This window comes from Callithrix jacchus, chromosome 5 (genome assembly GCF_049354715.1).
Source record: "Callithrix jacchus isolate 240 chromosome 5, calJac240_pri, whole genome shotgun sequence".
NCBI lineage: Eukaryota > Metazoa > Chordata > Mammalia > Primates > Cebidae > Callithrix > Callithrix jacchus.
In genome coordinates, this window is record NC_133506.1 from 112,943,189 (window position 1) to 112,954,851 (window position 11,663).

General features: G+C 34.7%; 1 pseudogene; it reads right to left on the minus strand.

Moving 5' to 3' along the window:
• Window positions 1-735: 735 nt before the first annotated feature.
• LOC118154106 (U2 spliceosomal RNA) lies at window positions 736-831 on the minus strand (annotated as a pseudogene).
• Window positions 832-11,663: the final 10,832 nt, after the last annotated feature.

The following is an 11,663-nucleotide window of genomic DNA, read 5'->3' on the forward strand; positions in this document are numbered from 1 at the left end:
ATGAAATACTTAAGGTGACATGCAAGTATAATATCAAAATAAATGGTAGCTTTTTCTTTTGTGCTTTTGCATTTATTGCGTGTGTATTCAAAATCATCTCCTAATTCAAGCAAGTGACACTCCTCATAGCAACTTTGATATCTGGATATCAAAAAGGAGTTAGTCCAAAACATGGTATTAATGGAATCAGACAGGCACAAAAAGAAGCTGACCCAGTTACACTGTATGAACATGGCGGTAGAGACAAGGATGTGAGTCACAATTTTCAAAGGACATTGGAATTGCCAGTCTGCTTCAATAAAATATCAATATATATATTTTAAAAAACACTGAGGTTTTGCCAGATGAGTAGCATATAGCCAAGCAATATAAAGTTAGCCGTAATTAGAAGTCTAGGCTGACAGGGGATCTTCACTCTGGGGATCTTTGTGAAGATCAGCAATTTGCATAGTATCCTGGGAGAAGTGACTATATGGGCAAAAATTGATACCCTGCTGTATAATGCTATAAAGATGAATCATATCATTATGCATTTATCAAAATCCACAGAATGCACGGAATTAAGAGTGAACCCTAATGTAGCCAATAGGCACTGGGTGATAATTTCTCAGTGTAGGTTCATGATTGCAACAGACTTCCCTTTCTGGTGTGAGATTTTAATAGTAGGAGGAGGCTGTGGATATGTGGGGGTGGAGGGCATATGGGAAATCTCTGTAAGTTCTGCTCAATTTTTCAATGAGCTCTCCAAAATAAGTCTATTTAAAAATATAACCATTAAACTGATAAGAACAGATACTACACTTGATCTTAGCCAAAAGGCCGAGAAGTTCAACCATTGTGGAAGACAGTGTGGCGATTCCTCAAGGCCTTAGAAATAGAAATTGCATTTGACCCAGCAATCCCATTACTGGGTATATATCCAAAGGACTATAAATCGTTCTACTATAAGGACACATGCACACGCATGTTCATTGCAGCACTGTTTACAATAGCAAAGACCTGGAATCAACCCAAATGCCCATTGATGATAGACTGGATTGGAAAAATGTGGCACATATACACCATGGAATATTATGCAGCAATCAGAAATGATGAGTTTGTGTCGTTTGTAGGGACATGGATGAATCTGGAGAACATCATTCTCAGCAAACTGACACAAGAACAGAAAATGAAACACTACATATTCTCACTCATAGGTGGGTGATGAAAAATGAGAGCACATAGACACAGGGAGGGGAGTACTTAACACTGGAGACTATTGGGGGAATAGGAGAGGGACAGCGGGAGGGGAGCTGGGGAGGGATAGTCTGGGGAGAAATGCCAAATGTGGGTGAAGGGGAGAAAGGAAGCAAAACACACTGCCATGTGTGTAGCTATGCAACTGTCTTGCATGTTCTGCACATGTACCCCCAAACCTAAAATCCAATAAAAAAATTTTTAAAAAAAGAAATAGAAATGCCATTTGACCCAGCAATCCCATTACTGGGTATATATCCAAAGGACTATAAATCGTTCTACCATAAGGACACATGCACACGAATGTTCATTGCAGTGCTGTTTACAATAGCAAAGCCCTGGAACCAACCCAAATGTTCATCGATGATAGATTGGACTGGGAAAATGTGGCACATATACACCATGGAATATTATGCAGCAATCAAAAATGATGAGTTTGTGTCGTTTGTAGAGACATGGATGAATCTGGAGACCATCATTCTCAGCAAACTGACACAAGAACAGAAAATGAAATACCGCATATTCTCACTCATAGGCGTGTGATGAACAACGAGAACACATGGACACAGGGAGGGGAGTACTAAACACTGGGGTCTATTGGGGAAATAGGGGAGGGACAGTGGGAGGGGAGCTGGGGAGGGATAGTCTGGGGAGAAATGCCAAATGTGGGTGAAGGGGAGGAAGGCAGCAAAACACACTGCCATATGTGTACCTATGCAACTATCTTGCATTTTCTGCACATGTACCCCCAAACCTAAAATGCATAAATAAATAAATAAATAAATAAAAATATAACCATTATATTTTTATAGTCAAATAATTTAGGAAATCTTGGAGAAAAACATAGACATTTGGCAATTAATCCTGGCTTCCAGAGGTAATTTTAACAAAGTAAATTTAGACAGCACACAAAAGACCATGGCTATAAATAGATTATGGACTTCTGAGTTGTGAAACTCTATATCTGATCATGTGTTTTTTGCCTGAGTTTAGATTAAATTGGGAACACAAGCTTCAGTAAAAGAATATATATTAGATTGAAAAAAATTCAGTGGGCTCTGCTATTAGAAGGGGCAAAGGCATATTCTCACATATAAGTGGGAGCTATACAAAGGATACACATGGACATAAACTGGATAAAATAGATTCTGGTAACTTCAAAACAGGAAGGATGCAGGGAGGAGAAGGGTTTAAAAATTAGATTCTGTATACAATGTTCAGTATTTGGGTGATGGTACACTAGAAATTTAACTCTCACCATTACACATGTATTACCATGAAACAAACAAGCACATGTGCCCCCTGAATCTAAAATTAAAATAAAATAAAGTTCACATTTAAAATAGAGTTAGTGTAAATGACGAAGAGTCAATAGCCATTCACCCTGTTCAGGAAAAAAGCAGTGGCATAGGCTAACCAGCATGGTAACAATAACAAATATACATCTACACACACGAGCACACACATAATGTACACACATATATATATTAGCATATGTCAAAATAAAACCTATTTTATTATGGAAAATAATCAATAAAAACAAACCATATAAAATGCTAGAGTTTTAGTATAATAATAATAATTGGAAAAACCACACACTTGATTCTTTTGGTGTGTGATGCACAGGGGGAGACTGAAGGACATATTGAAATACAGTTAGAAACATGGAATTTATACTTTAGTGAATTTTTTTATTTCTGTTTTTATGTTGCAGATTATGGCATAGATTTATGTGTCTAAAATTAGTACTAATTTATAACAATTCTTCCCAAGTCCCTCAAAAGTTATTACTAAAATTAGGGCCTATACTTGATATTTTCAAGTTTTTTTTAATTATACTTTAAGTTCTGGGGTAGATATGCAGAACGTGTAGGATTGCTACCTAGGTATACATGTGCCATGGTGGTTTTCTGCACCCAAGGTATACATGTGCCATGGTGGTTTTCTGCACCCACGAACCTGTCAACTATATTAGGTATTTGTCCTAGTGCTATCCCTCCCCTACCCCCTCACCCACCAACAGGCCCGTGTGTGATGTTCCCCTCCCTCTGTCCATGTGTTATTGTTCAACTCCCACTTATGAGTGAGAACATGTGGTGTTTGGTTCTCTGTTCTTGTGTTAGTCTGCTGAGACCGATGGTTTACAGCTTCATTCATGTCTCTGCAAAGGACATAAATTCATCCTTTTTTATGGCTGCATAGTATGCCCTGTTGAGTTATGTGCCGCATTTTCTTTATCCAGTCTATCACTGATGAGCATTTGGGTTGGCAGAAAGTCTTTACTATTGTGAATAGTGCTGCAATAAACATATATGTGCATGTGTCTTTATAGTAGAGTGATTTATAATACTTTGGGTATATATCCAGTAATTTAATTGCTGGGTCAAATGGTACTTCTGGTTCTAGATCCTCGAGGAATCACCACAGTCTTCCACAATGGTTGAACTAATTTATGCTCCCACCAATGGTGTAAAAGTGTTTCTATTTCTCCACATCCACTCCAGCATTTGTTGTTTCCTGACATTTTAATGATCACCATTCTAACTGGTATGAGATGGTATAGGTTTTGATATGCATTTCTCTAATGATCAATGATGATGAGCTTTCATGTTTTTTTGGCTGCATAAATGTCTTCTTTTGAGAAGTATTTGTTCATATCCTTTGCTTACTATTTGATGGAATTGTTTTTTTTTTTTTCTGGTAAATTTGTTTAATTTCTTTGTAGCTTCTGATTATTACCCCTTTGTCAGATGGATAGATTGCAAAAAATTTCTCCCATTCTGTAGGTTACCTGTTTACTCTGATGACAGTTTCTTTTGCTGTGCAGAAGCTCTTTAGTTTAATTAGTTCCCATTTGTTAATTTTGGCTTTTGTTGCCATTGCTTTTCGTATTTTAGTCATGAAGTTTTTGCCCATGCCTATGTCTTGAATGGTATTGCTTAAGTTCTCTTCTAGGGTTTTTATGGTTTTAGGTCTTACATTTTAAGTTTTTTTTTTTTTTTTTTTTTTTTGAAACGGAGTTTCGCTCTTGTTACCCAGGCTGGAGTGCAATGGCGCAATCTCGGCTCACCGCAACCTCCGCCCCCTGGGTTCAGGCAATTCTCCTGCCTCAGCCTCCTGAGTAGCTGGGATTACAGGCACGCGCCACCGTGCCCAGCTATTTTTTTTTAATTTTTAGTAGAGACGGGGTTTCACCATGTTGACCAGGATGGTCTCGATCTGTTGACCTCGTGATCCACCCGCCTCGGCCTCCCAAAGTGCTGGGATTACAGGCTTGAGCCAACGCGCCTGGCCACATTTTAAGTTTTTAATCCATCTTGAGTTAGAGCTGAAAACTCTCAGGGTTACATATGTATAACAGTGAAGGTATACTAAAGTAAATCTTTTAATCAGTCTGGCAATAAATAAAGAACTCTTTTAATATTTATATTCACAGATTAAAAACAAATTATCAAGTAATTAATTGAATAGCTTAGCTATGGTTTTAGTTTTCGATAAAGAGAACACTGTCATTCAACTCAACTTTTAAGTGTTTGCATATTTATCCCTTTCATGGAAAAGGAGCCTTTGGCTCCTGTTACAAAAAGAGCAGGAGATATTCATTATAGTGGTTTTTATGTGGACAAGTTCTGTTTTGAGATACAAGGGTAGAACTCTAATTTGGCTATGCCACTCCAGGATAAAGATTCAAAAGCACCACCAGTCAACAGAGATTAAGGGTAAAGCCAATGGAGAAAGACAATAGCACCAGGATTCTGTTGTGAAATGTTTAGGTTGAGTGTTTCCACACTCAATCCACACTTAGTGGGGCTTCCTAGTCTTAACTTCTTTTGGTTAATTGCCTTAGATTATTATTTCTGTATTCAGAGCTGTAATTTCTGATATTGTCTACAAGAGATGCATTTTATCTTTATTTTTATATCAAAATTAAATATGCAAATTACTTTAAAATGTAACCACTTGTTCTTAACTTATTATGAAGGGCAGGTGCTCCTGTTCCCTATTAAAAGATGCAAGCACTTTGAATTTTACATGATTATATTGTTATTTATTTCTATATATCTTGATAACACCTTTATCAGATGCTAACTTACCCTAAAAATAATGACTCTTCAGATCCCTTCACTCTCACAAATCCTTGCATGGCCTCTTCTTTTCTTATTTTTAGTAAGTATTCATTCTGGAAGCTAATTTTTAACCCATGCCTTTTATTTTTTTAAAGACAGATTTTCAAATATTTTAAGCTTAGGGCCTCATAAAAACAGGATCTATATTTGAGTACTATCCTACTGTGTCTTCATTTTTCACTTTTAGACATTATTCTGAAATTTTTAATTCTACTTCATCTCTTTTTCTACTAAGTTTATTAGTTCATTTTGTTTTTTCCCTTTTGTATTATAATCTTTTCTTGGACGTCTGGTGACATATGGCTGCTTATTTATTTGAGAAGTGAGCCACTCAAATGCAGAGTGCCTGAGAAGTTCTTGAATACAAGGAACATTACTTATAACTGATTTGGTTGGATCATTTTATTAGGGAACAAGATCTGCATATCTTTTTTATTAGGTCAGTATTAATTTTCAAATTGCAGATCACACCCTGATTCCTAGGAATCGATCACAAGTTGAACAGAATGCCCAGAAGGAAGATACCAGAATCACAGCTCTGCAGCAGATCTGGAAAGTAACATCTTCTGAATAGAAGAGTTTATAGAATTTTGGGGGGAAAAAATGTCTAGAAGAAGGTAAAACAGAAGGTATGTATGACATGTTGGAAAAGTTGGAAAGATGATTTCTATAAATGGAGAAAATGTTCAGAGATGAACGAGTCATAAGAAAATTTTTAAAATTTACATGTTTTAACCAAATAAACAGATCAAAATTATAAGATAATTAAGTGTAGGAAATAAAGATAATAAATATTTGTTCTTGAAAATAAAAAAGTCATTAGAGAATACTATGTAGATCACCTAGGAATATCTTTTGCATAGTTATATCAATGTATGCACTGAATACTAATATAACCTAAATTATTATGGAACTACTTTGGGATGAAGGTTATTTGAAAGGGGTGTGTTTGTGTGTGTGCATATGTATGGTGAGAAGTGAAAGACTGGAGATGGCTAATGAGAGATAAATTTTATACTCCAACATAGAAAGTTAGTAGGTAATCTTTAAAACAAAAAAAATTATAAACATAATTTAATTAGACATACATAGATAAATACAAGCAAAAATAGCCTAAAGCACTATATGTAGTTACTTCAAGAATGTGAGAGATGAAAGTATGTGTACGAGAAGTTCTTTTTACTAATAAGCTTGTATTATTTTAAACTGTGTCCAAGTATAAAAAAAACTCCTCCATTAAATTTTTCAGAGCTAGGATTCTGCATTTGTATAATAAGTAGAGAATGCTACTAGGAGAACGGCATAGAAAATAGAAAGCAGTCATGTTTGAAAATAGATAGCATAAGTGAAAAGCTCAATAAAATGGCTAGAAGATACAGTTGAGGAAATCTCTGGGAAAGTACAGCAAAAAGAAAATAAAAACAGATATGGAAAACAAGAAAAAGTAAGTGAAATGTCAGGAATTATTCTGAAAGGCTATAATAAGGCAAGCCTTTTATAGCAGAGGCTATTCTAAGTGGTTTACCAAAACAATGCATTCAAAGCAAAACTAATTTTGCTAGCAAATAATATTACTATGATCTACATTTGGCAGATGAAAAATTCTAATTACAGAGAAGTTAAGACAAGTTTTTCTAAACACATGGCTAGTATGGGCAGAATTTGTATCTGCAAATAGGGATTGTGACTCCAGATGCTGTGCTATTATCTGCTACACTATAATGTAATGGAGGATATTATCAAACACATAATTTAGGAATATTTTCTAGAACTGAAAGCTGTAATTATGGATTGAAAATGTCCATTATGTGTCGGGAACAATGGCAGAAAATAGACCATCCTTAAAGTTTTTAATTCTACAATTTTCTGGCAGAGAAAATCTAAATGTTTCAAGAAAAACATGTATTTCATATACAAATATAAAGTAATCAATAATGACATTAAACCTCTTAACAACAATATGGAAAACTAGGAAAAATGAAACAATTTTTAAAATGTAAGGAAAATCTATTTCTAATTCAGAATGTTATACTTAGCCTAACTGTGAAGTGTATGAGGGGCTAAATAAGTATACAATATACATATAAAGTCTCAGTAATTCTTCTCCCCAGGAAATATTCTTCACCTTTTCCAAGACAACTATATATTTTTTCTATGCATCTGCTGGGAATAGGGGAAATAATACTAATCCAGTACTAACAAAATTTTATTGAACAGATTGTTCTTTCCTTTATCCTTCCTTCCTTCTTCCATTTCTCCCAACCTCACTCCCTTTCTTCCTTTTCCTCCCCTCATCCCTCCATCCCTCTTTTCTTTCTTCCTTCCTTCAAGTGTTAGGTATACCAGGGTCCACACAATAGCGCCTAAATGGGAAAATAATAAAAACTAGTAAAAAATAAATGCATACATACACTTGTAAAAACAAAATGTGAAAAACAATGAATATAGTCTGCACAGACCAAAATTTAATCTTTGCAAGAGGTATTTTTGTATTCCCAGTACCTAATAAAATGTTTCCCTTATAGTAGACACTCAGTAAATCTTTGGTGAACCAGATGCATATGTTGAATACATTTGATTTCTTCTAACAATCAAAACCAGTTTGTTTTGCATGAAAATCTAGTGGAAACAATCTTAGTAGTTCGTATGCACAAATACAAGAGTTAAATTTTTAATGTTGCGCTATATTAGCCTTCTTAAAATCTTTTTAAGCCTTTCATGTTGCTGTTTGTAGAAAATAATTTTAGCACAATGCACAACACAATTTAAAACAATTATCCCTTTGCCATTTTTGCACCTGTTCAGTGGAGATGAGGAGTGCAGATGATGTGAGTATCTCATTGATTCAAAGAAAACATCGCTTTCAACCGATTTTGCAATTCCCCAACTCCACAAGCAAGCTGCGATTCATCTCTAAGATTCTGCAGGGTTGACAGTGTCATGCCCAGTTTAACAGTAGACAAATGTGATTAAATAGTGGTCTAAATGTAATTGTGCTGTGGTGGAAATGTGGTAGTAAAGCAGATTATCATTATTACATAATGTGTTAGCAATCTTTATATACATTGGTTCTTTTTATACAACAGTCAAGACTTAGCAGTCTGCATACTAGAAATATGTAGCTGCAATGTCTTTTGTTGCATCAGATTTCACTTATTACTTCACCCAACCTACACAAAATAGGAAACGTACTTTTTAGGGTTAGCAATGTGAATCAACAGTTTTTAGGCTAATTAACTTTATTGGTAACTTTACTATTGGTTTGGTAATGGCAGTGAATTGAGCCTAATTAGTTTTGGATTTTGTGTTATATGTTCTTTGAAAACAGCTAGCAAATTTTCCTCTATATAAGGACATTTTCTAAAACAAACAAGTGATTTCTAATTAACTTTTCAATTATCTCTGTTTTAACAGCATAGAACTTTGAAAGAAAACTAAATTATACTGATGTATTTCAAAATGCCAAATGTGATTTAACAATGCTTAAGTTGGTTTCATCATCTCTGAAAAATACTGATATATTTAAAATTTAAAGTTCACAATATTTTGTTTAAAATTTGTTTAAGTCCTTTAATTTCTCCAAATATAAATGTGCTTTATCTTTATGAGGTGATAAAGTGGAATTAAGTCATCTCTTTTGGTCTTATTTTGTCTTATATTGCTCATCTCCCTTTTTTAATATTCCCTCCAAATCCTGCTATTCAGTTCTTCTGAACTGCTTTCAATTCTACCAGTGATCTCCGCTTTCTTTCAAAAAAACAAACTATGTTCAAATTTCTGATTTTATATGACTTATCTTAACTTTTTGCAGTTCCCAGTGGTACACTTACTTCCTCTATGAGAATAACATATTTTAACTGCTTGTCTTTATTCCTCACTAGGCTGAAAGTCAAAAACAAAAACAAAAACCAGAGGCGATGTCTTGCCTAACTTCATATTCTAAGCACATTTGCTTAGTCCTGGCATATAGTATAGAAGGCTCTACTAATTTTAGAGTAGTAACCTTATAGAATAAGTATGCAAAACAAACATTGTTAAACTCATCTAGCTCTTAGGCTAAATTAAAACATTTAACATTTCATTTTATTTATTTTTATATCTTTAAAGGTTTTATTTTAAGAACAAGTGTATATGTACAGGTTTCTTGTATAAGTAAATAGAGTTTCATGGGGTTTTGTCGTACAGATTATTTCATCATCCAGGTAATAAACATAGTACCCACTAAGTAATTTTTTGATCCTCATGCTCTTCCCACCCTTCACACTTAAGTAGGCCCTAGTGTCTGTTCCTCCTTTCTTTGTGCCCATATGTACTCGATATTTAACTCCCATTTACAAGTGAGGACATACGGTATTTGGTATTCTGTTCATGTGCTCATTTGTTTAGGATAATGGCCTCCAGCTCCATCCATGTTGCTGCAAAGGACATAATCTTGTTCTTTTTAATGGCTGCATAATATTCCATGGTGTACATATACCACATTTTATTTATCTACCATTAATGGCTGCATAATATTCCATGGTGTACATATACCACATTTTATTTATCTACCATTAATGGCTATATTAGTCCATTTTTACACTTCTGATAAAGACATACCTGAGACTGGGTAATTTATAAAGAAAAAGAGAGGTTTAATGGGCTCACAGTTCCACATGGCTGGGGAGGCCTCATAATCACTGCAGAAGGTGAAAGGCACATTTTACATGGTCACATGAAAGAGTGAGAATGAGAGCCAAGAAAAAAAAAGGAATCCCTTATAAAAGCATCAGATCTCATGAGACTTATACATTAGCATAAGAAAAGTATGGGGGAAGTGCCACATGATTCCATTGTCTCTTACTGGGTCCTTCCAGCCACCTGGGAATTATGGGAGCTACAATTCAAGATGAGATTTGGGTGAAGACACTGCCAAACCATATCAGTGGCCATTTAAGTTGATTCCATGTTTTTGGGTATTTTGAACAGTGCTGCAATAAATACATGTATGCATGTGTCTTTATGTATGACTATATGAGTATAATTATACTCATTTGAGTATATATCTGATAATGGGATTGTTGTATTGAATAGAAATTCTGTTTCAACTTCTTTCAGAAATCACCAAAATGCTTTCCATAGTGGCTGAACTAATTTACATTATCACCAGCAGTGAATAAGCATTAATTTCCTGTGTAACCTCTTTGTCATCTGTTATTTGTTTGACTTTTTAATAATAGCTGTTCTGACTGGTGTAGATGGTGTTTCATTGTGGTGTTAATCTGCATTTTCTAATGATTAGTGATGTTGAGCATTTTTTTCAAATGTATGTCTTCTTTTGAAAAATGTCTGTTCATGTACTTTGCCCAATTTTTAATGGGGTTGTTTGTTTTCTGCTTGTGACTTTCTTTAAGTTTCTTATAGATTCTGGAGAGTAGACCTTTGTGAAACACAGTTTGTAAATATTTTCTCACATTCTGTATGTTGTCTGTTTACTCTGTTGATAGTTTCTTTTGCTATGCAGAAGCTTTTTAGTTTAATTAAATCCCATTTGTCAATTTTTGTTTTGTTGCAATCGTTTTTGGTATCTTTATCGTGAAATCTTTGTATAAGTGAATTGACTTTCATGGGGTTTTGTTGTACAGATTATTTCATCACCCAGGTAATAAGCATAGTACCCACTAAGTAGTTTTTTGATCCTCATGCTCCCCTCACCTTTCACCCTCAAGTAGGCTGTGGTGTCTATTCCTCCCTTCTTTGTGTCCACATGTACTCAATATTTAGCTCCCGCTTATAAGTGAGGACATATGATATAGAATAACTGTGCAAAACAAAGACTGTTAAACCCATCTAGCTCTTAGTCTAAATACTAAGAACCAGATGAACCCATCTAGCTCTTAGGCTAGACACTAAGAGCTAGACGCCTAGTCCTTTGTCCAGAATGGTATTTCCTAGGTTATCTTCAAGAGTTTTTAGAGTTTTAGGTTTTACATTTAAGTTTTTAACCCTTCTTGAGCTAATTTTTTATATTGTGTAAGAAAGGGGTTCAGTTTCATTTTTCTACATATGGCTATCCAGTTACCCCATCAGCATTTATAAAATAGGGAGTCCTTTATCCATTGCTTGTTTTTGTAGGCTTTTTCAAAGATCCGATGGTTATAGGTGTGTTGATTTATTTCTGTGCTCTCTCTTCTGTTCTATTAGTCTATGTGTCTGTTGTTATTTTGGTTACTGTAGCCTTCTACAATTTGAAGCGGGATAATGTGATGTTTCTAGTTCCAGTCTTTTTGCTTACAATTACTTTGGCTATTTGTTTTTATT